The sequence below is a fragment of the Giraffa tippelskirchi genome, chromosome 4 (genome assembly GCF_054371585.1).
Source record: "Giraffa tippelskirchi isolate mGirTip1 chromosome 4, T2T-mGirTip1v1.2.pri, whole genome shotgun sequence".
Classification (NCBI taxonomy): domain Eukaryota; kingdom Metazoa; phylum Chordata; class Mammalia; order Artiodactyla; family Giraffidae; genus Giraffa; species Giraffa tippelskirchi.
In genome coordinates, this window is record NC_137278.1 from 179990296 (window position 1) to 180015070 (window position 24775).

Below are 24775 nucleotides of genomic sequence, written 5' to 3' on the forward strand. Positions count from 1 at the left end.
CCGACAGAGAGGCCTGGTGTGCTGCGGTTCATGGGGTCGCAAAGAGTTGGACACGACTGAGCAACTGAACTGAACTGAACTGAGTCCTGCCCGAAAGAAAACAAGATGCAGCTAGCTTTAGAGTCAAGTCTGCATCTGAGCTTGGCTATGTGGCCTTGGTCAATAATAGTACAGCCTCTCTGGATCTGTTCTTGGCTTCCTCCTTGGTAAAGTAGGATTTCATTTGTCCTGTTGTTGACCAATGGGGTTTATTTGCAGAAATACCATGTAAGATGTAAATGTAAAGTACTTTGTAAGTATAGGGGCTTGGGAGACCCAGGTTCAATCCCTGAGTCTGCAAGATTCCCTTGGAGAAGGGAATATAGTCTGTTGTTAAGGTATAATTATAAATATAAAAGTGGAGTCGCTCAGTCGTGTCCGACTCTTTGTGACCCTATGGACTGTAGCCTACCAGGCTCCTCCGTCCATGAGATTTTCCAGGCAATAGTGCTGGAGTGGACTGCCATTTCCTTCTCCAGGGGATCTTCCTGACCCAGGGATCAAACCCGGGTCTCCCGCATTGTAGACAGATGCTTTATAATTATAAATATAAGGTATTAAGTTATAGATTGGAAGATACTACACATTTATTGTGTATCACGTGGTTAAGTGATAGGGCACAAAGATGAAGGAAAAAGGAACGGAATTTATATTTACTGATCCTGCCAACTTCAGTTCCAAGTGTTTCATAGTCATTATCTCATCTAATAGCACCAAGATTCTGTCTTCAAGAGGCTCACATTATGAAAAATTCATATAAAGCAACTATGAGGGCTTCCCTGGTAGTTCAGTGGTAAAGAACCCGCCTGCCAACACAGGAGACAAGGATTTATTCCCTAGATCGGGGAAATCCCCTGGAGAAGGACATGGCAACCCACTGCAGTATCCTTTCCGGGAAAATCCGTGGACAGAGGAGCCTGGCGGGCTGCAGTCCATGGGGTCACAAAGAGTCGGACACAACTTAGTGACTAAACAACAACAAAAGCAACTATGATGATGTAAATTGCCAAATGGGAACACAGATGATGGAGCACAGGAAAAGTGAAGGAGACATAAAGAAATAATATTGATACCTGGGCCTTGAAGAATGAACAGACCATAAGGACGTAAAGTGCACGTCCTTTACGTGGAGGAGACTGCAATGATAAAAGGATGGAGCTAGGAAGATGTCCATCGGTAAGGGGAGAGGTGAAAGCTGCAGGGTGCAGTGGAGAAGGTGTTGGCAGTGCGTGGAAATCAGGGTGAAAAGTGGAACTGGGACTGGTCTTTATATGTCAAGCCAAGAAACAAGGATTTTAGTCTATAGGTAATGGTGTCAGACTTCCAGGATATTTTTTTTTAAGAAGGAAAGTGACATAGTTAGGTTTGTCCCTTTTATTAATAGAAAGGTAACTGCCTGGAAGCCAGACAAGAGACAAAGAGGCAAATTGGGAAGAAATTGTAGTAGTTCAGCAAGTGATCACGAAAGCCTAGAACAGTGGTTTTCAAATTGTGGGTCACAACCCACGAGTGTATCTTAAAATGATTTTCATGACTCACACCTGCATTTAGAAAAAATAGACTTAAATGGGAAAGAAAATATTAAAGAGTCTTTTGTAAAAAGGATCAACGTTTCATAAAGCCTCTATTTGATTTACTTGTTGTGCATAAACTTTGTGGGCAATTTGAATTTTTAATAAATTCACCCCCACAATAGATTTAAGTCTTCAAAATGAATAAAGTGGATCTACTTAAAATTTAATGTGTCTAAGTATTTTTGTTTTAACAGACCCACCATTGTTTTAGTTACAAAGCATGACAGAGTTGAAGCCATTGAGTATAATGTAGGGTTTATTAACTGGAAAATAAAAGGAAAAAATGAGAAAAAAAAATGAGTGATTAATTATTTGATTTCAATCTTGAGTAAGTTTCCTCTTGGTTGCATTTTGCAAATTGTTTGTATCTTAGAAGTGACTTCAGGGACTTCACTGGTGGTCCAGCAGCCAAGACTCTGTACTCCCAATGCAGGGGGCCCAGGTTCTATCTCTGGTAAGGAAACTAGATCCCACATGTTGCAACTAAGAGTTTGCAAAAAAGTGAAAGTTTAAGTCACTCAGTCGTGTCAGATGCTTTGCGACCCCATGGACTATACAGTCCATGGAATTCTCTAGGCCAGAATACTGGAGTGGGTAGCCTTTCCCTTCTCCAAGTGATCTTCCCAAACCAGGGATCAAACCAACCCAGGGATCAAACCCAGGTCTCTGCATTGCAGGTGGATTCTTTACCAGCTGAACCATAGGGAAGCCCAAGAATACTGGAGTGGGTAGCCTATCCCTTCTCCAGTGGATCTTCCCAACCCAGGAATCGAACCAGGATCTCCTGCATTGCAGGCAGATTCTTTACCAACTGAGCTATCAGGGAAACCCTTAAGAGTTTGCATGTCACAGCTAAAAATCCACATGTTTCGAGGAAGTTGGAAGATCTTGGGTGCTGCAACTAAGGCTCGGCGCAGCCAAATAAATAAATAAATTTTGTTTAAAAAAAGTGACTTTATTAAAAACTTTAACTGCAGAATGCATATCTTGTGTCATGGTGCAAAATGTATTTATCAATAAGGGTCATGGTCAAAGAAACTTACAATGACTTGGAAGATTGGGGCAGAGGCTGTGGAGTGAGAGAGAAGGATCATGGTATCAGAGCTATTTCTGAGGTAAAATTCAGACTAATTAGCTAATTGGATGTGAAGGTAAAGGAGAAGGAAATGGGGATAACTAACAGCTTCCTGATTTGGCTGCCAGGGTTCAGGAGTTATAGTTCAGCTCACTTTAACCAGTTATCTCTTGATAGGAAGTACAGAACCAGGGACGAATGAAGAAGGCAGGGGTGGGGCTCTCAAGGCACTCGACGGAGGCAAAAGACACTCATAACAGGAGATGTTAATATGTTAATATGTTAAATGTAGGCACAGGAAGTGCGACCTGGGTCCTCACAGAAGCTTTCTAGAAGAGACATCTTTGAGCTGAGTTTTGAAAGAGAACTAGTCAGTCGCAAGTGGGTAGGTAGGAAGGAAACACTATAACAAAGACCAGAGAGAAGAAACAACAGGATGTTTGTGTGAGTGGGTGTGTAAGCCAGCGTCATAAGCAAGTTAGTGTCACTAGAACATTGAAAAGCTAGAGACGAAGTTGGCAGGGGAAGGGAGACAGGTTGTGATAAATTGTGTCTGTCACAGTTTTTCTTAGCTAAGCTAAGAAGCTTAACTCTTACGTGAGATGAAGATGCCCCGAAGGGGGATTTAAGAAGCATAGTTAAGAAGGTCACAATAAGATGACTGTGTTTTAGGAAGCTCGCTCTGGCTGCAGTGTGGAAAAGGGCTTTAAGGGAAGCTAGACGAAAGATACTAGATCAGTCCACATGAGAGATGATGCCTGCATTAGGGTGGTAGGAAAGGGATGAAGAAAAATAGAGTCAAAAATTGGCAAGGCATGGTCACTAGTTGGAGAGAGAAAATTCTGTCCATCAGTGTCTGATCAGGAAAACAAAACCCAGGCCAGCAAGTTTCATAGAAGAAATTTAACTGGGAATTATTGTACAGAGGGGGCTTTCCTGGTGGCTCAGACAGTAAAGAATCCGCCTGCAATACAGGAGACTGGAGTTCCATCCCTAGGTCAGGAAGATTCCCCTGGAAAAGAAAATGGAAACCCAGTCTAGTATTCTTGCCTGGAGAATTCCATGGACAGAGGAGCCTGGTGGGTTACAGTCCATAGGGTCACAGAGAATCAGATATGACTGAGTGACTAATACTTTCACTTTCATTCTATTGTAAAGAGTGTTAGAAACATAAAAGGGCAAACAGGAAACAGTTGGAAACCCCGAGATTAGGAAGAACAGGGATACTGCCCCTAAGACTGGAGGGACCAAAGGGACGGGTGCTGTCACCAGAGTCGAGGAGCTGTGGCTGCCGGAGGGGGATGAGGGGTGAGGGGGAAAGCTGGGCCATGAAAGAGATGCAGTCACCTGAAGCAAAGAGAGGGAAGAAGGGCCTTCGCTTGGCCCTTTTACTCTGTTGGCCAAGCCTAACCAGGAGCAAGGTGGCAAGGGAGCCTGAGAAATGTGGCTTGCTGTGTTTGGCATTTTGCAGGAAGAGCAAAGGAGAAGGTGATGAGGAAACAGATATGGGCATAAACAGTCAAATTAATAAGGCAAAAGGATAAAGCAGAAGTAGATTAATTCCTTCCTACTATCTGGCTTGGACTGAGGTTGGATGGTGGTGTTGAAACTTGAGATTAGGAAGCTGGTGGGGATGAAAGGGGTGAGGGAGGAGAGACACAGTTAAGGGCAAAAATAAGCTGAATTTTAAATACTCATTCATAGTAATATTGCTATATATACAGGATTAGTAAGTAGAATTTATTTTAGAAGAATAGTTCTTTTTTTTTTTTTTTTTTAAATTTATTTAGTTGCAGTATGTGGGATCTAGTTCCCTGACCAGGTATAGAACCCAGGCCCCCTGCATTGGGAGCAAGGAGTCTTAGCCACTGAGCCACCAGGGAAGTCCCAAAAGAATAGTTCTAATAAATGTTTAGAACAGCTTTGTATGCGGAACAAGTGTCTTTTAACATAGGGAGAAAGCTTTCAATGCTTTGAAATGTACAAAGTTTTTTTTTCCCTAGTACTTTAACCTTTCCCTGGATCTCATTTGTAATGTTAGTGTTTGCTGTCTATTAAGAAAAGGCCGGAGGGGTGGGGGGGAAGAATTTATTTAATACTTACCATGTGCCATCCACTGGTTTACATAGAATTTGCAAACAGAAGATGACACGTATTATCACATTTAAGCCTTACAATAGTTTTATGTGGTTGGGGTGATTATCCTTCCTTTTCTACAGTTGAGAAAACTGGTATCTGGGGAGGGTGCACTTCTCACCTAAGCCTCTTAGGCAATATACGTCAGCCGGGACTGGGACTTGGGGAATGTCTGACTCGAAGCCCATGCCCTTCGCCTGTGTACTACAAAACCTCACACAAACTTAAAAGTGCTTAAGTCCAAATAAATAAAACTGTGATAATATAATTGTGTCCACATATCCAGTTGCTTATGGGTATTTCAGTGGGTTTTCTCACATCTTGCTTGCTCTAGATTTTAACAGTTATTACGCTTTTGCTTACCAGTCTGTAAAATGAAAGTGTATTAGTCAGGACTCTTGGTGGTGAGTGACAGGAATGTAAGTCTACAGAGGTTAAACAAAAACAAAGCTCACTGGGGCTCCCTTGAAATAAAAACTCCAAGGTTTGGTTTGTCTCTTCCACGGCTGTACATGGCTCAAACATTGCTATGAGGCTTCTTTTTCATTCTCCATTTCTTGGCTTCATCTCTTTCTGGATTCATTTTCTTGAAGACTCTCTCCCAGTGGCAAGAAAGATGGTCTTCCACCATCTCAGGTTTACATACCCTGGCTAGCTGGTGGTCTCAGAAGGAGACAAGGTTCCCCTGAAACCATGCTAATCTCCAAGGCCCGGCTAGGACCTATAGTGTCCTAGATTAACCGCTGTATCTGTATCTCTGATGCTCAGGCCTGTGGTGGGGCAGAGTTGTCTATTTGACTTTCAGTATCCTATGCAGCTGGTTGTTGTTGTTCAGTAACTCAGTCGTGTCTGACTCTTTGCAACCCCGTGGACTGCAGCACGCCAGGCTTCCCTGTCCTTCACTGTCTCCCAGAGGTTGCTCACAGTCATGTCCATTGAGTCGATGATGCTATCTAACCATCTCATCCTCTACTGTCCCCTTCTCATCCTGCTCTCAATCTTTCCCAGCATCAGGGTCTTTTCCAGTTGGAGAGAGAACCAATTGCTCAGAGCAGGGCCTATAGGGCACCACAAAAGTCACAGATTTTCACAACAGGGAACATATAGAACTCTCAGTTTGCCTGCTTATCCAAACAGAATCCTGGAAGTATTTCAGGACCATTGGATAGTTGTGCATTTTTATCTTCATTTGGATTAAGAAGACATTTCCTAATGCTTCTTTTTTATTTTTAGTAACACTTTTACTTGGAATTCTAATCTTCTGTAAGGGCAGTGTTAAAGCATCAGTGAAAGTATTAGTCCCACAGCCATGTCTGACTCTTTGTGACCCCACAGGCTGTAGCTCACCAGGCTCCTCTGTCCATAGAATGCTCCAGGCAAGAATACTGGAGTGGGTTCCCATTCCCTTCTCCAGAAGATCTTCCTGACCCAGGGATTGAACCTAGGTCTCTTGCATTGCAGGCAGATTCTTTACTGTCTGAGCCACTAGGGATAAAGTATCAGGGTTCTATCTAATTCTGGAAACATCCAGAACATCTCTAGCAACACCACTTTTCTATTTCCCCTTCTCTGCCCTCTAAACTCCCCTTACCTCTTCCTTCAAGGAATGTGAATCATGATTCTATAGGAAACCACTGGGTTTCTTGATATGTATGGTCACTAGTGTGGTCTAGGGTCTAAGACATTATTTTGGCACTTAGTGATGCTTTTTTTGAGGGTGGGGTGTCCAAAGGAAAAAATTAAAGACTCTCATTTTATTATCAAAAAGATTTTAGAAGATTTCAAAAGAAGTAATAAGTAGCATTTAATACAGCCCCACGCTATTTTGCCATCTTTAATCTTAGACTAGCTTTTTTTTAAAATTGTAAAGTTAAAAAATAGATAAATAAACTAATTTAAAAAATATTATTTATTTTTTAAATTATTTATTTGGTTGCATTGAGTCTTAGTTGCACCATGTGGCATGTGGGATCTTAGTTCCCCAACCAGGGATCAAAGCCACAACCCCTGCATTCCAAGGCAGATTCCATTTACCACTGGACCACCAGGGAAGTCCCCTAGCCTGGTTTAGTTTAGAAACTAGCCTAAAATGACCAACTTTATTCTTTAAAACACTGAGACTGTGGCAATGCAGATACCTCACCGAAAGTAGACAGGGACCCAAGAGTCAATCATTTGTCTTTTCTCCTGTTGGCATGGAGCCTAGCTCTAAAGTCTAAATACTACTACTGGATATTCACATCTGTCAGTACATGTTAAGTAGGCCCTATGCAATTATTCATAAAGCTTGCTGTAACTTGCTAATATAGCTAGCTAGACGTTTATGTGATTTAGCTATTCTACTTCTAGAAGTATCCACAGCGGGTACAGTATGCTGGCCTCCTCATTCATGGTTTTCTCCATAATTAATAATAGTTGGGAGTATTTATTCCTATAATGAAATATTTGAATATTTATCTAGTAATCCAGAGATACCACAGGAGTTCCATCACTCAGCTAGAGTTCCGCTTTCCTGGTGTTTTCACATCATGGAGATTTTCTCAGCTGATCTGGCCAGCTATTTTGGAATCAAATGGTAGAACCAGTTCTCACGTAAGTGTTTGTTGTTGCAAACTTTGTGTTCCTATTTATTTAATTCTATGTTGTTACTGTCTGGGTGGTTAGGAGGTCTAGATGTAATTTGTCTATTTTATTTTTATAGCCCACTAAGTTACATATTAAGGCCATTTAACCTTCTTATGGATAAATAAAACCAGTTCCCTTTCCTTACCATTTTTTATGCCCAATTTTCTAACTCTTTAATCAGTCTCTGTGCTATGCTCTGTTCCCTTTCTGACTTTCTTTCAAAAAATATGAAGCCTCAGACTGGATGTGAGTTTCTAACATGGGTTTAACCATCCCTACATATATTGGGAAAAATTACTTCATGGTTTTGCATGTCCTATTTTGGTTAGTATACTGTAGGATCATGTCAGCTTTTTTAAAATAATAGTTCCACACTGCTGACACATTCACCACGACATAACCTGCACGCCTAGGTGGTACTGTAAGACTTCCTTTAAACTATTTTAGGTTAAAGTATCATGAAACTTGTTATAGCGGCTGTAACCACCCTTCAAGAAAAATATGCTCCAAAATAGAGCAGCAGCAGCATCATAGTCTATATTTTAAAGCCATTTTTACTTCTAATAATTCAAAATCCTTTGCAATAAGTTGTCTAGCATCAATTAACTATATGGTTTCAAAATAAAATTTCATACTTATATTCTGTGCATAATTTTAGACCCCCAAGTGAATTTTTCCAAGAAGGGCTCCCCTTTGCCAATACTCTCAAATACTTTCTTTCTTCATTAGTTCTTGAGGGCCCTCCTTCTGGGGGTGCTTTGATTTCTCACAGCTTTTGCTTAAGACTTCTCATGACAAAATAAAATCAGTAGCTGTTCATAAAATTAGCATATCTCAAAAAATTCCTATTCAGAAATATTTTTCACATGATCCAATTACTTCTTTTCCTCCCTCCTACTTCTAATAATCATGCCTAATATCACTTTTGAATAGCACTTATCCAAAGGAAAATATAGTACATTTAAGGGTTCTGACAAATGCTTTTTTATTTCAAACAATATTCAATTTGCATGCACTATCTAGCCTTCTCTTTGGAGTTCACTAGATTACAAATAGACAATATCCATCTAAACAATGTGAAGCCATTCCTTTTAGCTAGACTCAGGAGTTGTTTTGGTCATTATATTTATTGACAGTATTGTGCCATCATCCATTTAATTTTTATAGTCTAGAGATGACTATAACCATTTCATTTCTGTATTGGTCAGGGTTCATTTGCAGAGGATAAAATCTACTCAAGCTAGTTTAAGGAGGAACCATTTATTATCAGTATTAAATGGCTTAAGAATCTTTGAAATGGCTGAAGAAACAGACTCAAGATTGAGCTTTAAGGATAATTTGCATGAATTTCCTGGAGATCCAGTGGCTAAGACTCTGAGTTCCCAATGCAGGGTTCCTGGGTTTGATCCCTGGTCAAGGAAATAGATCCTGCATGCCACAACTAAACCCAGTGCAGCCAAATAAATAATTAAAAAAAGAAAAACAATTTACAAGGTATCACCCTTCTCCAGTCAGGAAGATATAGGCTCCCGAACTACATGACCACTGCCATGATCAGGGAGCTATTGGGAGCTACTGGCTTCAGAACCCTTTCATACTCATTGCAGTCCAAACCAGGAAAACAGACATTCCACCTCCTGCCTTTGAAGCTAGTGACTAAACAGTGGAGGTGCTGTACTAACGCAGTCACATAAAACCCAGCAACTCCAGAACAGTGCTTGCAAGCAGAGGCAGCAGAAGGATGGTTTGCTCTTACACAAGTGTACCTCTCTGGCTGGTCCTAAAATTCTAGGACCCAGGTGCAAGGAATCTGGGAGACTTCCCTGCCTCTGCAGACTAGGCAGCTGCATAGAAAGATGATGGAAAAATGCTGAGCACCCATCTACAAAAGCCATCACCACCACAATCAAATGGCGTCTTAAATTCATTGGAATGGAAAAGAGTTATACCTCCAAGCCTTGCATGAGAAGTGGAAATATCTTTTTTAAAAAAATAAAATGACCATCACTTTCAAGGATGAATTATAAATCAGGTTTGTTATTGAGGATGGGAGAAGCCCTTCCTTGTAACTCTAAAATACCCCTCCCAAAAGATTTTGATAAAAGATTAGTAATTCATTAGCCTACCACTCTCTGTGATGATGGTCAATGGGTCAGTTCTGTTCTTGTGGAACAGTATACGTGCATCTGCTCTGTGCATTGTACTGAGGTAGGTACAGTAGAGATTGTAAATGAATAAACTCGTATCACATTGCCTCTTCCTTCAAACAACTCACATTATACTGGGAAATAGAAATAACATGAAAAGATGGGTTTTCCAACTGAAAAAAACCCAGGTTCAAATCTCTCCTATATTATGTAATAATAATAGATGTTTAACATAGCCATAGGTGTATACATATACCAAGAGTAATTATAATGCAGGTCATCTAGTACCTCAGTAAATAGTAAAAAAGTGTTTGCATCAAGGGAACTAGGTCAAGTAAAGTCTTTTTAAAAATTGCCAAATAGAATCGTGAGAAGAGATAGGGAGTTTCGGATGGACACGTACATTCTGCTATATTTAAAATGGATAATCAACAAGATCCTACTGTATAGCACAGGGAACTCTGCTCAATGTTTTGTGGCAGCCTGGATGGGAGGGGAGTTTAGGAGAGAATGGATACCTGTATATGTGTGACTGAGTCCCTTTGCTATCCACCTGAAACCACTGCAACGTTGTTAATTGGCTATACTCCAATATAAAGTAATAAGTGAAAAAAAGTAAAATTAAATTTAAAAATTGCCATATATATACAGAGAGAGAGAGTCAGAGAAAGGGAAAATAGTGAGAAAATGGCTCAGTAGGCCTTATATTAGTAGGTCTTTCATAAATTATAGCTATTCAATAGTTGTAATGATAAAAGCAATATACAAATTATAAGAGGATGCAGCAAATGATAAATAATCAAGTGAGTGATGAAGGTTAAGTACCTTGTAAAATGTTTGTTCATGGGGATTGTAGGAACTAATTTTAGCCTATAGAGTTAAGATTTCCATCCAGACTGCCTTTTAAAAACTTATTCTCATCAAGTTTTCTATAACGAAGATAAAAAGTTTTGGGACAACATAAAACCTCCATTACCTGTAGACTCAGTTTTCCTTCTGATGTAATGTATATTCAGCATCATTTAGTTAACTCTAACAGCAAACTCTTTGTTCAAACTAGTTAAGTCTAATTTTATAGTATATTTACTTAGATTTCAAGTTACAATTTATCCCTTTTAGTGTTCAGTTTCACGAGTTTTGACAATGCACAAAGTCAAGGAATGACAACTGGACTTCCCTGGTGGTCCAGTGGTTAGGAAGCCACCTGCCAATGCAGGGGACAAAAGTTTGATCCCTGGTCTGGGAGGATTCCACATGCCCAACGGCAACTCAGCCTGTGTGCCACAATCACTGAGCCCAGGTGCTACAACTACTGAAGCACAGAAGCCTAGAGTCTGTGTTCCACAACAGGAGAGGCCACTACAGTGAGAAGCTTGTGCACCACAACTAGAAAGTAGCCTCCCCTCCCTGGAACTAAAGAAAGCCTGCATGGAGCAACGAAGACCCAGTGCAGCCAGCAAATAAATAATCTTTTTTTAAAAAGGAATGACAGCCGTAGTCACGATACAGAACATTTTCTTCAGCTCAGAAGGACTTACCAGGCAGTCCAGTGGTTAAGACTCTATACTTCCAATGTGGCTTCCGTCACTGGTCGGGGAACTAAGATCCCACGTGCTGTGGGGTGCAGCCCCCGAAAAAGGTCCTAATGTGCCTCTGCAGTCACTGTCCTTCTCCTGCAGCTCCTGGGAAGCACTGATCTATGTTCTGTTCCTTCACTTTTGCTTTTCCAGAACCTGATATAAATAGAATTATCCAGCAGTGTCTTTTGTTTCTGGCTTCTTTCATTGTTGTTGTTCTTCAGTCGCTAAGTCATGTCTGACTCTGCGACCCCATGGACTACAGCACGCCAGGCTCCTCTGTCCTTCACTATCTCTCAGAGTTTGCTTACACTCATGTCCATTGAGGTGATGATGCTATCTAACCATCTCATCCTCTGCCTCCCCATTCTCCTTTTGCCTTCAGTCTTTCCCAGCATCAGGGTCTTCTCCAGTGAGTTGGCTGTTCATATCAGGTGGCCAAAGTATTGGAGCTCCAGCTTCAGCATTGGTCCTCCCAATTCTTTCATTATATACATTATATTTTATTTTAAATACTATGTTTTCATGATAAATTTTATATTTTAAAATAAAATGTACAAGTGGACCTAGAGTATTTAAGAAGCTTTTAACTAACTTGCAAATGTGTAAAATTATATAGTTAGGTGCCTTTAGTTATCTTTGGATTTTTACTGAAGAACTAACCCTCAAAAACCTTTTGTATTACAGGGAGACAACAAATTCTAATTAACAGGATTTTTTGTTGTTGCTACTGTGTCACAAGTAAAAAACTGAACTGAACAAAAAATTGGACTTATTTGGAGTCACCGTTACATATATAAGGTAACCTATAGAAAAACAGTTTCCTCGTAATCCTTTGAAATCACTGAAATGCAAAATCTCTAATATACTTTGTTGTGGTGACAGTAATGTCTATGAAAGGCACACTTTTTTCACTTGTCAGAATTTCAGTTTTGTGTTTTACATTTGTCTTGATAGTTACTGCAAACAGCTGTAGCTATTCTCTCTTCAGTTCTAACGGCAAGTTCAAAGTCTATCAGATTTATTGTCTGAGCACAGAGTGAAGCATAACTTTCAGCTTAAAAAAGACTCCTGGTTGTATTTCTTAGAAAATTTTTTAAATGCACCACTAGGGCATCTTAAAATTTGATTTCAGCTTTGGTCGTGAACATGTAACTACTTAGAAGCAGGACAAAAACAAGGTTTGAACTAGAACCATTCTTTGGGTGATTTTTTTTTTGCACACTGCTAATCCTTTAACCAAATGTTTTCAGGGTCATCCATGACAATTTTGAAAAGCAGCTTTATTGAGATATATTTCACAAAACTCACCCATTTTTAGTATGTGATTCAGTGATTTTTAGTATATTTACATAGCTGTGCAAACGTCACCATAATCTAATTTTAGTGCATTTTCAGCAACCAGAAAAGAAACCTTGAACTCATTAGCATACATTCCCCATTTCTCTCAACCCCCAGCCCTAGGCTAATCTACTTACTGAATAACAATTATTTTTAATGTGATAAGATTTTTTTTAAAGCTCTGTAGCTAAAAAGAGGCCACATTTTTATATCTACTCATGTTAAATTCTGTAATTTTAAATATCAACTTGGCATAATTTATTACCTTTGTTAGACTACCTAGATCAATCTGAATTTTTCTAAAAATATTTCTTTTTTAAAAATGATTGCTTCCTTCTTTGAAATTTTCAATGCTGTTTCTTTGAATCCTTTGAACATGTAACTAAGGGGCAGTTGGTGCTCAGAAAAGCAAATATTAGCCTGAATGTTTCCAGAAACCCCTTCCTTTAGCAATTAACACAAAGTTTACATAACTAAAAATATTTCAGTAACACACATTTTCTCAACAGGTTACTTAGTGAAAGTAAACAACAAAAATTCCAAAATATATGAACAGCAGTGCTTTTGTTAAATGTGTTTTTTAAGGTTTAGTTCTCTTTAGGTCTTAAAGGAAAACCTGTCCGGTGGGGTGGAGAGATATTGCCTAACTGTTACTTCATATTCTTTTACTGGTGACCTCAGCCCTGGACTGAATTTTTACTTCTGGTAAAGAAAACAGTGTTTGTATTTCTCTCTGTAACAGAGATCTCATTGGCTGAAGACAAATGCTTAATTATTAGAAACAGTGTCCTAAAGATGGCTTCCCTAGTGGTTCAGTGGTAAAGAATCCGCCTGCCAATACAGGAGACTTGCGTTCAACCCCTGATCCGGGAAGATCCCCTGGAGGAGGAAATGGCAACCCACTCCAGTATTCTTGCCTGGAAAATTCCATTGACAGCAGAGCATGGTGGGCTACACAGTCCATGGGGTCACAGAGTCAGACACAACTGAGCATGCGCATCTTAAAGTTATGCATAGACTCAGAAGGAGCAAGGAATCAGAAAACATAGTCCACTTATGGTAACGTGGCCTAATCTGACATCTTAAAATGAACTTCAGAAGGAGAGGTTGTTGTTAAACTTACTGAGACATATTTGTTAAATTTATTTTTGTTTATGTATTAGTTATTATTGTTGTATAACAAATAGCCACCCCTAATTTAGGGGCTTAAAAGAACAATAAACATGTATTATGTCTCCCAGTGTCTATCCAGAGACCAGGAATTAGGAAAAGGCCTCTCTGGGCACTTGGGGCTCAGTCTTCTCAAGAGCTTCTCAGGTGTCCTCTGAGACTGATCTCATGAAATGGTTTGACTGGGGCAGATGGTGACCCAGTCCCGTGATTGTCAAGTTGGTGGCAGCTGTTGGCAGGAGACCTTAGTTTCTCCCCCATGTAGGCCTCGCCATAGAGCTGGTCAACAGCCGTAACATGACATTTGCCTTCTCCCAGAGTGAATGGTATCTTTTATTATTAAAAGACAGGGCATAGCTTCAGAGTCTCCTAGTCTCAGAAACCATTCCTCTGGGACTTCCCTGGTGGTCCAGTGGTTAAGACTCTGTGCTTCTGATGTAGTGGCTGTGGGTTTGATCCCTGGTCGGTGAAATAAGATCCCACATACTATGTGGCATGGCCAAATTTTAAAAAAAGAAAAAAAAATTATCTGTGTCTTACTTTTATTGGTCACACAGAGCAGGCTTGTTCATTGTCAGAAGAGGCTATATGAGAGCATAACACCAAGGAAGTGAGAATCCCTGGGGGCACTCTTGGAACCTGGCTACACAGCTTATACTGTAAAGCCTTCCAGATAATTTTTGAATGTTATCAGAATGCAAAAGCATTACTTTCTTTTCAAACATAATGTATTTGTATTATACATTAAATATTTTTTATATTATATATATGCTGCTGCTGCTGCTGCTGCTAAGTCGCTTCAGTAGTGTCCGACTCTGTGCAACCCCATAGACGGCAGCCCACCAGGCTCCGCCATCCCTGGGATTCTTCAGGCAAGAATACTGGAGTGGGTTGCCATTTCCTTCTCCAGTGCATGAACAGGAAAAGTGAAAGTGAAGTCGCTCAGTCATGTCTGACTCTTAGCGACCCCATGGACTACAGCCTACCAGACTCCTCCGTCCTTGGGATTTTCCAGGCAAGAGTACTGGAGTGGGGTGCCATTGCCTTCTCCGATTACATATATGCAGTCATTATATATTTAGTATGTAATATGATACACATTATATATTATATAGTATATTACATATGCGTGTGTGCATGCTCAGTCATGTCAGACTCTTTGCAACCTCATGTTTTGTAGCCTGCCAGGCTCCTCTGTCCAGGGGACTTGGCAAGCATACTGGAGTGAGTTGCCATTTCCTCTTCCAGGGGATCTTCCTGGATCAGGGGTTGAACTCACGGCTCCTGCATTGGCATGTGAATTCTTTACCACTAAGCCACCTGGGAATCCCTTGTATATTATATATAATGTATATCATGTTACATATACGTAAAATATATATGTAATATTACACATATACACACAAATATGTAATTTCTCCAGTGAACAGCAAAGGCCTGGTGAAAATACATATCTATTTTAGATTCCAAGACAATTACTGATCTATTCATCGAGAATATGCCATTCGCCTAAAACTATGCTAGGAACATATGTTAAGGGATGTGGCAGAAGTGACAGAGTCATCTCAGAATTTTATCTCAAGGATATCTTTGTAACACTGTTTAAGGACGATGTCCTCTGCCAAAAGTTAGGCAAGGAATTCAACTTCAGTCCTCAGGGTTATGCCTGTAGCTCCAAATTCTTTAGAGAGAATTCCGGTTTTCTCCTGATCCTAAAACAAAACAGAATGCCTCCTATTAGAAACAGGGACAGTTTGTCCAAACATAGGGCTTCCTAGGTGGCTCAGTGGTAAAGAATCTGCCTGCCAGTGAGGGAGACACAAGTTCGATCCCTGGGTCAGAAAGATCTCCTGGAGGTGGAAATGGCAACCCACTCCAGTATTCTTGCATGGAGAATCCCTTGGACAGAGCAACCTGGTGAGCTACAGTCAGTGGGGTTGCAAAAAGTTGGACATGACTGAGCACACACGCATTAATAGCGGATATAGAATGATATGTCACCTTCTCACAGAGAAATGTAGATTCTGGACATGCTTTGTTTTGAGTGTTGGTATGCATCCAGCATGAGTAGATACATTGGAATTTTCCTGTTTTTCTACATTTGCTCATGAGAGAAAAGGAAGGTATGCATCAAACTATTAACAGAGGGTATATGAACAGTTATCTACTCCCCACCTTTCTTCTCTTCTGGAAACAACAAGCCACACCCCCTAATAAACCACTGTCTTCTTGCTCTTGTCAGTTGTTCCAAATGGAAGCTGCCATTTTATTTTCAATTCTATCTCTTGGGCTGCAGGAATTGCTTAACTGTGCTGTCCCAGAGTCCCTGGCCAAAGTGGTTAGTTCAGAGATTAGACTGTGACTCAAATCAAACAAATCAACGTGCTTGCTGAGGGTTTTCTGGAACTGGCTTCTGTTAAGAGGAGAAAGATGATTCTTGAACTGCCAGGGCCCAATTTCATTCCCAATGGAAAAGAATCTGTCTAGGGGAACAGGGGCTTCCCTGGTGGCTCAGATGGTAAAGAATCTGCTTGCAATGTGGGAGACCCAGGTTCCATCCCTGGGTCTGGAAGATCCCCTGGAGAAGGAAATGGCAACCCACTCTAGTGTTCTTGCCTAGAGAATTTAATGGACAGAGGAGCCTGGTGGGCTACAGTCCATAGTGTCACAAAGAGTCCTACACTACTGAGTGACTAACACTTTCACTTTCAGTACCTATATTCTTGTAATTGGTGCAGGAATGGGCATGTGACCAAAACCAGGCCAATCAGAATCCTTTCTTGAGATTTTCGCTGACCCAAGATGGGGAAGGAAGAACTTTGTTCTCTGATATTGTAAACAGGTAGGCCTAGAATCTCCCAACAATGGCCATGTCCCCACAGGTGAAAAAAGCAAGCCTATAATTAAGGAGGTAGACAGCTGAGATCCAGAAAGAAAAAATAGTAGAGATTGTTGATGGCGTTTAGATTCTTGACTCCAGATATTCCTTAGGCCAGCTTCACTCATACCCTTGACACATTTGAAAACATGATCCAGTAAATTCTCTTCGCTTATGCTAGCTCAAGTAGAGTTTCTATCATCTGCAGCCAAAATAAATTCTGAGTAATACAATTAATGCATAAAATTGAAAATGGAATCCTTCCAAACCCCTTCTCTAGAAACATTAGTCAAGGCTAATGGATATTAGTGACAGAAACCAAATTTGATCCATCTTAAACAAATAGGGAAATTTGTTTGCTTCTATAACCAGGCTTTTGGAGGACCAAGTGTGTGAGGGGGGCTGGAGGACTCGAAGAGCCAGGGCTCATGACTAGCTCTAGCCTATCTTCACTTTTCTCTGCCTGTTAACTCCATTCTCACGTGTGTGTTAGTTGCTCAGTTGTGTCCGACTCTTTGCAACCCAATGGACTGTAGCCCATCAGGCCCCGCATTGCAGGCAGTTTCTTTACCAACTGAGCCACCAGGAAAGACAATGTAAGTACTATCATTACTCAAATTGGTTTCCATGCCTCTCCTTGAGCCTATGACCAGGTGTGCAGAGAGCTTGTGGATTGTGGAGACCTCAAGGTCTTGGCGGTTCGTATCTAGAAGCAACATCTAGGGTGAGAAGAAGTTTTACCTTTGAAATTGGGAGATAAATTGGCTCTGACATAATCACTGGGGAACTCATTTAAAGTAAGACAGCAGATAGGGACTTCCCTGGTGGTCCAGTGGTTGAAACTTCACCTTCCAATACAGAGACTATGGGTTTGATCCCTGGTTGGGGAGTCAAGATCCCATATACCTTGTGACCAAAAAATAAATAAATAAAACAGGAGCAATATTGCAAAAAAGACTTTAAAAGACTTTCAACAAAGACTTTAAAGATGGTCCACATGAAAAAAAATCTTGAAAAAAAAAAGTATTACAGAAGATGCCACATTTTTGTGTTTACCACAACTCTATAGTGTTCAGTGTTCACATATTTTATAACAGATAGGCAACACTTTAAAAAGATATTCAGTTCAGTTCAGTCGCTCAGTGTCCAACTCTTTGCGACCCCATAGACTGCAGCAGCCAGGCCTCCCTGTCCATCACCAATTCCCGGAGTTTACTCAAATCATGTCCATTGAGTCAGTGATGCCATCCAACAATCTCATCCTCTGCCATTCCCTTCTCCTCCCACCTTCAATCTTTCCCAGCATCAGGGTCTTTTCAAATGAGTCATCTCTTCGCATCAGGTGGCCAAAGTATTGGAGTTTCAGCTTCAACATCAGTCCTTCCAATGAACACCCAGGACTGATCTCCTTTAGGATGGACTGGTTGGATCTCCTTGCAGTCCAAGGGACTCTCAAGAGTCTTCTCCAACACCACACTTCAAAAGCATCAATTCTTCTGCACTCAGCTTTCTTTATAGTCCAACTCTCACATCCATACATGACCGCTGGAAAAACCATAGCCTTGACTAGACAGACCTTTGTGGGCAAAGTAACGTCTCTGCTTTTTAATATGCTGTCTAGGTTGGTCACAACTTTCCTTCCAAGGAGCAAGCATCTTTTAATTTCATGGCTGTAGTCACCATCTACATTGATTTTGGAGCCCAAAAAAGTAAAGTCTGCCACTGTTTCCACTGTTTTTCCATCTATTTCCCATGAAGTGATGGAACTGGATGCCATGATCTTAGTTTTCTCAATGTTGAGCTTGAAGCCAACTTTTTCACTCTCCTCTTTCACTTTCATCAAGAGACTCTTTAGTTCTTCTTCACTTTCTGCCATAAGGGTGGTGTTATCTGCATATCTGAGATTATTGAAAAGATATTAATCTATATTATATATTTATTTGGTTTTAGTATTAAATGCTCTCCGGCTGAAGTAATATCAGATTTGTAAGAAATCTCAGAAATCATCTAGTTTGACTACTATTAAAGCAAAATACCTCCTTATGTTGCGCTAAACCAGGGGCTTGAATGTCTTTATATCTTCACCTATGATGTGAAGAATGAGCGAAAATACATTTCTCTTTGAAACAAAAAATCGGGGCATAGACCTAAAGCATAAGTTGACAAAACCAGGAGCAATTAATTCACCTGCAATCTTTGTATTGCCTTGGGGAAATCACTGTTAATCTGATTTTCTTTTCTTTTCAAAAATGAGCATAAAGGTTTAAATATACTGTGGGGTGGGGGTGGGGGAGTGGTGAGAGCAAGGGCTCCAATATCTTGTAAACACAGAATAGGACGAACAATTTTAATCATTTCTTTTGACCATTATGAAAAAGGTATCCGTTTCATTAAGGTATAAAATTAGCCTGAAATGTTGAATGGTAATTTAAGTTCAATTGGTATATCCTTTAGTATTTATTGAATACCAACTTGTTTGAGATTCCTTATATGGTACAAAATGTAATCTTTGTTCTCCTCCACAATTCTTCAGTGAGAGTTTTGTTTGCTCTTTAGGGACACTGTCTTTTGTCAGTGAAGTGCTTTCCCCTGAAGTAGACTGAAATCTTAAAGATGTAAGTGGCATTCACAATCATGAATATTTGAAAGAACGCAGAGTGACTATGTCTGTCTTAAGTGTTTAGACGAATATGACATTAAGTATCAAAGCATTAAGAAGGTAAAAATCAATATGAAAGCAAAAATTAAAGAGAGCAATTCTTGCAACATTATGTTTGTCCTACTTGAATATTCAGCAAAATAATAATGGTAACAGTAACCAATGGGGAAGAACATGAACAAATGTAGATTTCAATCCTGTTCTACCTACTGGCAGTGTGAACTTTGACTTGTGTGGCTTAACCTGCATAAACCTCAGTTTCCACATCTAAATTTAAATATATACACACATATATATTTAAGTGTATAAAAATGAATTTATGTATATATATATAAAACATACATATACATATTCTATAGCAGCAACAACTTTGCAGACTTCTGTGTGTTACATGAAATGATTATGTGAACCACGGAGTTTGGAATATGGTAGGCATTCAATAGATATTACCTGGATTATATTTATATCATTCGGTCATGGGATAGCCCCACTGCTCTGAAGGTTATTATGGCTTAAAGAACAAACTGTAGAACAGTGAAGACAGTGAAACTGGGTAAGTGACTGTTGGCAGAGCACTCCTAGGGTAAAGGTTTCAAGGGGGTCGTGATAGACCTTCCTCCTTCAATGGGTGGAGAAAGGGCAATTCAGACCCCCTTCAGTCTATCTGCCTTTCTCATTCAGTGCAGCCTGATGTCTTCTGAACGTGTCTGAGTTCCTTTGACGTGCAGCTTGGAAAATGGGTGCTTAACTTAAATGGTACCTGTCCTTCCTTCTCCACCCTTCACCCCTGACACCTTAGGTGGCTTGCTATCTGGCTTCAGTCCTGTCTATGCAGCTGTCAGCAGGCAGAGGAGAGAGGTGTTAGGAGACACCACTCAACATGTTGTTGATGTGATGCTTTAGGTGATGCAAGTTTGTGTTTTGGAATAATATTAAACCCAACAGGATGTGGAACTAGGGCCATAAAATTAATTGTGGTTAATTAGCACAATGGTACATTTCCCAGTGATGTCAGCTTGAGAGTTACAAGAGAGAACTGTCCTTGAGGGAGAGTATGTGGTGCTGGAGAAGACTCCTGAGAGTCCCTTGGACAGCAAGGAGATCAAACCAGTCCATCCTAAAGAAAATTCACCTGAATATTCATTGGAAGGACTGATGCCAAAGCTGAAGCACCAATACTTTAGCCACCTGCTGTGAAGAGCTAACTTATTGGAAAAGACCCTGATGCTGGGAAAGATTGAGGGCAGGAGGAGAAGGGGACACCAGAGGACGAAATGGTTGGATGGCATCATCAACTCAATGGACATGAGTTTGAGGAAACTCTGGGAGATAGTGAAGGACAGGAAAGCCTGGTTCGCTGAAGTCCATGGGGTCACAAAGAGTCCGACACAAGTGAGCACAAGTGAACAACAACACGTGGAGACACAGATCCTTTAATCTAGCCATACTGGTTACTGAGTGGTCACTGCTTTCCAGAAACTCTTCTCTCCCTTTGAAGGGTCAGCATGGCACCACGAGACCAAGGAGTCTAAAATCACTAGCTAAACCAACAAGAGATGGCTGTGTTAAATAGAGTGACAAAGTCTTCATTTAAATGAGAAAAGTAACTGACAAATGCAACTGAATCTCCAGTTCATTTCTCAATGCATTCTCTCCCTTTGAGTGGTCAAATGCAGGTGGTAGCTTAGTGAGGTAGAGAAAGACAGCCAGGGAGGAAGCTAGTCTCGAGGACGTACTTCATCCAGGCCCAGGTGAGCTGCTCTGTCCTTCACAGAGAACAAAAGTCTTTCATAACTAAGGTGCCACTTCACTGCTCTTGGACTATTCTCTGCAAGGCTCCATCTGTTCTTGTAAATAAAGCTTTCCTTCATTCATTGTATATACACAGTGGTTTATTTTTTGTGTTTCTTAGTTATAATTAGCACATCCATTCATGCCTTCCTCAAATAACACTCTAAACACCTTGACTAGGGTTTGTTTTGTGAGTTTCCAGGCCCCCCCACCCCAAAAAAAGAATGTTCTGTTGCCAGAACTCTGGCAATAGAGTTACAATTATGTATCACTGTTCATGGGGTTCTCAAGGCAAGAATACTGAAGTGGTTTGCCATGCCCTCTCCAGTGGACCACATTCTATCAGACCTCTCCACCATGACCCGTCTGTCTTGGGTGGCCCCACATGGCATGGCTTAGTTTCATCGAGTTAGACAAGGCTGTGGTCCATGTGATCAGATTGGCTAATTTTCTGTGATTATACTTTCAGTGTGTCTGCCCTTTGATGCCCTCTCGCAACACCTACCATCTTACTTGGGTTTCTCTTATCTTGGACGTGGGGTATCTCTTCATGGCTGCTTCAGCAAAGAGCAGCCGCTGCTCCTTACCTTGGAAAAGGGGTATCTCCTCACGGCTACCCCTCCTGACCTTGAATGTGGAGTAGCTCCTCTCGGGACTCCTGTGCCTGCACAGCCACCGCTCCCCAGGTCGATAGGTGCCCAATATGCTACTGGAGATCAGTGGAGAAATAACTCCAGAAAGAATGATGGGATGGAGCCAAAGCAAAAACAACACCCAGTTGTGGATGTGACTGGTGATAGAAGCAAAGTCTGATGCTGTAAAGAGCAATACTGCATAGGAACCTGGAATGTCAGGTCCATGAATCAAGGTAAATTGAGAGCGGTCAAACAGGAGATGGCAAGAGTGAACGTCGACATTCTAGGAATCAGCAAACTAAGATGGACCGAAATGAGTGAATTTAACTCAGATGACCATTATATCTACTACTGTGGGCAAGAATCCCTTAGAAGAAATGGAGTAGCCATCATGGTCAACAAAAGGGTCCGAAATGCAGTACTTGGATGCAATCTCAAAAACGACAGAATGATCTCTGTTCGTTTCCAAGGCAAACCATTCAATATCACGGTAATCCAAGTCTATGCCCTGACCAGTAACGCTAAAGAAGCTGAAGTTGAACGGTTCTATGAAGACCTACAAGACCTTTTAGAACTAACACCCAAAAAAAGATGTCCTTTTCATTATAGGGGACTGGAATGCAAAAGTAGGCAGTCAGGAAACACCTGGTGTAACAGGCAAATTTGGCCTTGGAGTACACAATAAAGCAAGGCAAAAGCTAACAGAGTTTTGCCAAGAGAATGCACTGGCCATAGCAAACACCCTCTCCCAACAACACAAGAGAAGACTCTACACATGGATATCACCAGATGGTCAACACCGAAATCAGATTGATTATATTCTTTGCAGCCAAAGATGGAGAAGCTCTATACAGTCAGCAAAAAACAAGACCGGGAACAGACTGTGGCTCAGATCATGAACTCCTTATTGCCAAATTAAGACTTAAATTGAAGAAAGTAGAGAAAACCACTAGAACATTAAGGTATGACCTAAATCAAATCCCTTATGATTATACAGTGGAAGTGACAAATAGATTTAAGGGACTAGATCTGATAGACAGAGTGCCTGATGAACTATGGACAGAGATTCGTGACATTGTACAGGAGACAGGGATCAAGAAAATCCCCATGGAAAAGAAATGCAAAAAAGTAAAATGGCTGTCTGAGGAGGCCTTACAGATAGCTGGGAAGAGAAGAGAAGTGAAAAGCAAAGGAGAAAAGGAAAGATATTCCCATCTGAATGCAGAGTTCCAATGAATAGCAAGGAGAGATAAGAAAGCCTTCCTCAGTGATCAATGCAAAGAAATAGAGGAAAACAACAGAATGGGAAAGACTAGAGATCTCTTCAAGAAAATTAGAGATACATTTACTATAGGGAACATTTCATGCCAAGATGGGCTCAATAAAGGACAGAAATGGTATGGACCTAACAGAAGCAGAAGATATTAAGAAGAGGTGGCAAGAATACACAGAACTGTACAAAAAAGATCTTCACAACCCAGATAATCATGATGGTGTGATCACTCACCTAGAGCCAGACATCCTGGAATGAGAAGTCAAGTGGGCCTTAGAAAGCATCACTACGAACAAAGCTAGTGGAGGTGATGAAATTCCAGTTGAGCTATTTCAAATCCTGAAAGATGATGCTGTGAAAGTGCTGCACTCAATATGCCAGCAAATCTGGAAAACTCAGCAGTGGCCACAGGACTGGAAAAGGTCAGTTTTCATTCTAATCCCAAAGAAAGGCAATGCCAAAGAATGCTCAAACTACCGCACAATTGCACTCGTCTCACATGCTAGTAAAGTAATGCTCAAAATTCTCCAAGCCAGGCTTCAGCAATACATGAACCGTGAACTTCCAGATGTTCAAGCTGGTTTTAGAAAAGGCAGAGGAAACAGAGATCAAATTGCCAGCATCTGCTGGATCATCGAAAAAGCAAGAGAGTTCCATAAATCATCTATTTCTGCTTTATTGACTATGCCAAAGCCTTTGACTGTGTGAATCGCAGTAAACTGTGGAAAATTCTGAAAGAGATGGGAATACCAGATCATCTGACCTGTCTCTTGAGAAACCTGTATGCAGGTCAGGAAGCAACAGTTAAAACTGGACATGAAACAACAGACTGGTTCCAAATAGGAAAAAGGAGTACGTCAAGGCTGTATATTGTCATCCTGCTTATTTAACTTCTATGCAGAGTACATCATGAGAAACGCTGGGCTGGAAGAAACACAAGCTGGAATCAAGATTGCCGGGAGAAATATCAATAACCTCAGATATGCAGAAGACCCCACCCTTATGGTAGAAAGTGAAGAAGAACTAAAGAGCCTCTTGATGAAAGTGGAAGAGGAGAGTGAAAAAGTTGGCTTAAAGCTCAACGTTCAGAAAGCTAAGGCCATGGCATCTGGTCCCATCACTTCATGGGAAATAGATGGGAAACAGTGGAAACAGTGTCAGACTTTATTTTTGGGGGCTCCAAAATCACTGCAGATGGTGACCGCAGCCATGAAATTAAAAGACACTTCCTTCTTGGAAGGAAAGTTATGACCAACTGAGACAGCATATAAAAAGCAGAGACATTACTTTGTCAACAAAGGTCCATCTAGTCAAGGCTATGGTTTTTCCAGTAGTCATATATGGATGTGAGAGTTGGACAGTGAAGAAAGCTGAGCACTGAACAATTGATGCTTTTGAACTGTGGTGTTGGAGAAGACTCTTGAGAGTCCCTTGGACTGCAAGGAGATCCAACCAGTCCATCCTAAAGGAGATCAGTCCTGGGTGTTCATTGGAAGGACTGATGTTGAAGCTGAAACTCCAATACTTTGGCCACCTGATGCAAGAGCTGACTCATTTGAAAAGACCCTGATGCTGGAAAAGATTGAGAGCCGAAGGAGAAGGGGACAACAGAGGATGAGGTGGCTGATGGCATCACTGACTCGATGGACAAGGGTTTGGGTAGACTCTGGGAATTGGTGATGGACAAGGAGGCCTGGTGTGCTGTGATTCATGGGGTCGCAAAGAGTCGGACACGACTGAGCGACTGAACTGAACTGAACTGAACTGAACTATGTATCACTAATATCACCCATCCTTTATAGTAAAAAAGTGATTTTATTTTTCTAGTTTCTACTCTCTTTCTCTCCTCTGTCAG

At 40.8% G+C, this 24775-nt stretch overlaps 1 long non-coding RNA gene across 1 annotated transcript in view; it reads left to right on the forward strand.

Moving 5' to 3' along the window:
* Positions 1–970: 970 nt before the first annotated feature.
* Positions 971–24775, forward strand: part of LOC145503689 (uncharacterized) — a 42191-nt gene continuing 18386 nt past the window's right edge. Inside the window, exons 1-3 of the long non-coding RNA XR_014051667.1 lie at positions 971–1215; positions 7286–7416; positions 11861–11974. This is a non-coding gene — a long non-coding RNA (uncharacterized LOC145503689). The remainder of the gene's footprint in view (positions 1216–7285; positions 7417–11860; positions 11975–24775) is intronic.